The sequence below is a fragment of the Archocentrus centrarchus genome, chromosome 12 (assembly GCF_007364275.1).
Source record: "Archocentrus centrarchus isolate MPI-CPG fArcCen1 chromosome 12, fArcCen1, whole genome shotgun sequence".
Lineage (NCBI taxonomy): Eukaryota > Metazoa > Chordata > Actinopteri > Cichliformes > Cichlidae > Archocentrus > Archocentrus centrarchus.
The window spans coordinates 9251673-9257196 of NC_044357.1; positions in this window are offsets into that span (position 1 = coordinate 9251673).

Here is a 5524-nt window from a genome sequence, read left to right on the forward strand (position 1 = left end):
CCTCGTCCTCAGTCACCTCAGTCCCCTCTTCCTCAGTCACCTCAGTCCAGTCAGCTTCCCCGGTCCCCACAGCCAGTGCTTCAGCTTTGCCCCCTTCAGTGGCGTCACTTCCCTTAAATCCCTTGGTCTCTCCAATCAGTTTAGTTTCATCTTCAGTTCTAGTCGCAGTCTCCTCGGTTTCCTCTGTGCCCTCTGTCCCCGTAGTCCCTCAGGTCCCCGTAGTCCCTCAGGTCCCCGTAGTCCCTCAGGTCCCCGTAGTCCCTTACTCTACTTCCACTTCTGGTCCCTCAGTCCCTCAGTTCCCAGTAGTCCCTTCAGCTCTCCCTAGCGCCCGGCCTGCTTCCACGCAGCCGGCTCTCCCTAGCGCCCGGCCTGCTTCCACGCAGCCAGTCGTCTCCCGGCCTGCTTCCACGCAGCCAGTCGTCTCCCGGCCTGCTTCCACGCAGCCAGTCGTCTCCCGGCCTGCTTCCACGCAGCCAGTCGTCTCCCGGCCTGCTTCCACGCAGCCAGTCGTCTCCCGGCCTGCTTCCACGCAGCCAGTCGTCTCCCGGCCTGCTTCCACGCAGCCAGTCGTCTCCCGGCCTGCTTCCACGCGGCCCCTAGTGCCAGTTCCCTTAGCTTCAGTCCCGTCAGTTTTGGTCCCTTTTGTTCCCTCCTCTGGTCCCTCAGCTCCTTTCGTTGTGGTTCCCCCTGCAGCCTCAGTCCCAGTCTCCTCTGTTCCTGCTCCCCCGACTCCAGTTTCCCCGCAGTTAGCTTCGGTCCCCTCACCTCTCCGGCAGTCAGCTTCCCCAGTGTCAGCTTCCCCGTCCTCAGCTTCCACACTCCTAGCTCCCTCCGTGTCAGCTCCCTCAGTGTCAGCCTTAGTTCCCTCCTGTACTTCCATTCCTGGTCCCTCGGTCCCCCTAGGTCCCTCAGCCTCCCTGCAGTCACAGTCCATAGCGTCAGCTCCCTCGCCCTCCATAGCGTCAGCTCCCTCGCCCTCCATAGCGTCAGCTCCCTCGCCCTCCATAGCGTCAGCTCCCACGCACCCACCATCACATGCACCTGGTCCATCCCCCAAGCAGCCCCAGCTGCTCAGTGAAGTAGCTGTGTGCCCTACACCGCAGACCCAGCCTGCACATTCGGAGCCTCACCTTGTAGGCCCCGTTCAGCCCAAGGGTCCGGCTCAGTCGGAGCCGTGTTTGAAGCCCAAGGGTTACGCTCAGTTGGAGCGTCGGGCTCGGTTCGAGCCTCCTGCCTCGTCTCGCCGCCGCCGCCTGGAGCGCGGTCGGCCCTCAGTCTCGCCTCGCCGCCGCCGCCTGGAGCGCGGTCGGCCCCCAGTCTCGTCTCGCCGCCGCCGCCGCTGGAGCCGCGGTCGGCCCCCAGTCTCGTCTCCTCGCCGCCGCCGCTGGAGCCGCGGTCGGCCCCCAGTCTCGTCTCCTCGCCGCCGCCGCTGGAGCCGCGGTCGGCCCCCTGCCTCGTCTCCTCGCCGCCGCCGCTGGAGCCGCGGTCGGCCCCCTGCCTCGACTCCTCGCCGCCGCCGCTGGTGCCGCGGTCGGCCCCCTGCCTCGACTCCTCGCCGCCGCCGCTGGTGCCGCGGTCGGCCCCCTGCCTCGTCTCCTCGCCGCCGCCGCTGGAGCCGCGGTCGGCCCCCTGCCTCGACTCCTCGCCGCCGCCGCTGGTGCCGCGGTCGGCCCCCTGCCTCGACTCCTCGTCGACGCCGCTGGTGCCGCGGTCGGCCCCCTGCCACGACTCCTCGTCGCCGCCGCTGGAGCCGCGGTCGCCCGCCTGAGAGGTTTGGACTCTGCTTTTTGGCCCCTTGGCCTGGACGGCCCCCTGAACTATGGACTGTTTGTTCCCCCTGGCCGTTGCTCTTTTTGTTTCTGTTTTTGTCATAGCTCCTGAACTGTTCCTTGTTTTGACCCCCTGTTTTGGACATTGGAGCTCTCCGGCCTTGTGCCGTCGCTTTTTGTTTCATCCAGTTGTTTTTTTTTCTCATTCCTGTGTTTTGTCCCTGTTTTTGGACTTTGTCCCGGCCTTGTGCCCCTGCTGTTTTTGTTCTGACATTGTGATTTTTGATGTTTTGCTCCCTGCCTTTGTTGCTCCCTGCCTGGTTTTGTTTTTGTTCCGGTCCCTCCGTCCTGGTCCCCCGCCTCCCTCCCTGGTCTGGTTTTGTTTCCTGTTTTGGCCGTCGGGTGCCGGCCTTTGAGGGGGGGGTGCTGTCATGGTCCTGGGCCGTCTGCCCAGCATTTTGTGTTTAGTTCTGTCTTCCCTGAGTTTTGTTGTTTTTCAGTTGTTTTGATACGTTTGTTCCCCTCGTCCCTGTCTCCCCTGCTCCATGTTCTTGTCATGATGTCTTGTCCCTGACCTCCTGTGTTTTCATGTTGAGTTTATTCCTAGTGTTGTGACTAGTCTGTGTCTCTGCCCCGTGTCTGTGTGCCAGTCCCCCGTATGTAGTCTGCGTGCGCCTTGGTTAGTCACTTCCTGTATTATTTTGACAGTCGTATGTTCCCTGTGCTTTGTGTTTAGTTTTGCTTCCCATGTTAGTTTCATTTGCTTCACCTGTTGTTCCCTGCTGTTTCCTCTTGCCCTGATTACCCAGTGTGTACTTAAGCCCTCAGTTTTGTTTTGTTCTCTGTCGCGTCGTCTTCAGTGTTCCCTCGCTGTGTGTCTCCCTGCTCCTCCTCAGGTTTTGGTTTAGTCCCTTCCCAGTATAGGTTTGTTTTGTATTTTTCCAATAAATCCTGTTTTTTTGAGTCTGCATCCTGGGGTCCAATTCTGCCTGCCACACACACACGCCATGACAGCTGTGGTGCATAGTGTGCAAAAGTCATCAACACACAGTTACTGCAGAGTCCCAACCTCCTCTGGCATTCACATCAGCACAAAAAATGTGCGCCAGGAGCTTCATGGCATGCTTATTACTCCTCCGGTGTGAGGACTTGCTTCATTTTGTAACACTAATTTAGAGAAAATAAGACATTTGGAGTTGGCAAAATGATGACATTTTCAAAACAAACAATTTAATTAAAACTAATCTTTAGTTGCAGCCGTACATAAAATATAGGTACTTTATTATAGCTTAGAGCTAGCTAACCAAGAAAAAAAAAACAAAACACAATTACTAGCATGTTGCCTTCATGATCAAACTGTTAATTATTTTTTAGCTCATTCAGCTGAAGGACTAATAAGCTTATGCAATGGTGATTTGTCTGTGAGTCTGTCCATCAACAATTCACACAAATAAATTGCAAATAAAACTAAATTCAGCACAGAAAGTAAGGAAACTTGAATTTGGTCAATTATTTCTTTATTGTAACAATGCTTCTTGGCAATAAATCTTATACTTTTGGAAAGCCTGTTTATTTCCCCTTAAATGGTGCCACATTTGGAAGGAAAATGCATTTGTGGGCTGAGCAGCAGAGTCGAGTATGTGGGTTGAGCCCATGAAAAACTTGTCAAATCTTCTCTGCCAATGCCATTGAAAATTATACTATGGCTCATCTTTTGTACCCCTACCTATGGATCCCAAATACAAAAAGTAATCACAGAGGAAAACAGAGAATTTGGCAGTGCGTGCACAGGTTTGTTTGCTTTCACCACAAATGCTGCTGACTTAATATTATGCTTGACCTGTGGCTGGACATTTATCAAAATTAAGGTGAAAATGGCCTTTTACTACACTGCTCAATGGGGGGAATAAACATGCTCTCTCTTTACTGATATGGATTGGGTAATGTGTTGGGAACATTGTTTATCAGCCTACAGATGGCTGAATTCAAAGACACCCTGAAAATCAAAGGAAAAAAAAATATGTGGCAGTCTAGTCTATTTTGCTGAAATTTCACTGAACTCAAAATGGCACTCAGTAGTCTGTATGGACCCAACATACACATCTGTGAAAAGCACAGAGCACCAGTGGTGGACCTGCCAATTCTGGCATTATATGGCAAATGCCAAATGCCAGCATATTGATGGCATATGGGCACTGGCAATGGCACTTATTGATGTGCCATCCTGGAGGAGCTGGACTACCTGTACAAGCTCTGTAGGGTCCAAGTATCACCTCATGCTACCAGTAGTGACACTGACTCTAGATAAATGCAAAACAGCTGGTGTTAATTTCTTTAACACCAAAGCAGCTGAAACTGATTAACAACCTCTTCTGCTACTTAACTGACCAGATCAATATCCCCAAAGTTAAACTGACTTGATGCTTTACTCTGATTAAAAAGTATCTGTTGGGCTGCCAATTATTTTATGTATTATCAAATAGACTACTACTATGTTTGCACAAACACAGTTTATCTACAATGTCAAGGTCATATTTGTTGTTTTTATGGGCACTTTTTTTTTCTATTTTCACAAGAATCAGAGTAAGATTCATTTATTCTGAATGCGACTGTTTGTGCGCCTCTTGACTCCTCAGTGGTTTTAAATTCTCATTAGTTTATACAGTACAGATGGCCAGTTACAACAGAAATGATAACATTTTGCTCGTAAAACATTACTGTAACCTTAAAATGTCATTGAATGCCATTGACATTCTGTTTTTTTTTCCTTTCTTTTTTTTATCTGTTGATAAAAGTATTGCACCATTTGAATAAAGTAGGGTGTTAAATATTTATATGTTTGTAATGTACATTAAATTGGGTCTGAGCAGGATTACTATTGCAGCAACACATCATCAGTAGGGTAAAACTAACCTGTCTCACAACAGTCTAAATTAAATTATCCATTATCATTAAACGGATAACTGTAAATAATGATATTTAAAAAACAATACTTCTGGATAGGTGTAGTTAAATAATTATAGACTAATTTATAAAGGTAATATAAAAAAGGACTGTGTATTAGGAATATTTATTCATAACGTATGTAAAATGATCACATGTGAACATGATGGCTTTCACTGATTTCATGCTCATTTGTTTTTTTTAATGTATATTAACACTTGTCATGTATATGTTCAGATTTATATGTTGTTGGATTGTCATGGTCACTGGCTGCTCCTGTGCTGGCCTGCATTCTGTCGTTCTTCCCTGTATATGTGTGTCAGTGGGTGTGTGACTTACCTGTTTCAGAGGTGTTCCAAGCTCTCACCTGCAAGAGATTCATTGATTAACTCACCTGTTCCTCATGTGATCCTCAAGGCTGACTACTTAAGACTGAAGTGAGGCATCAGTCACTGCCAGATTGTTGCGTCAGTAATAGGTATTGAGGTCTGGTGCCAAGTTTGCGCTTTGAAAATTTGTGCGGACCACGCCTATTACACAATCCCTTCTGTGAGTTAGTGGAAAATGTGTGCCCAAGGACCCTCCTGGGTTTCTCCCCTGTCATTCTCTGGCCCTGTGATTGCTGCCCAAATTCTGTACCCTCCGAATCTGTGAATAAACTTGCTTGAATGTCTTTCTATGTTCCACCAGTGAGTACTCAATTCCACCAGTACATGACATTGATTGAGTGATCTCTTAGTCATCCTTTCATGTGCACTCAAGGGCTCAAGGGCCAAAACTATTACATTCATTCATCATTATCTTGTACA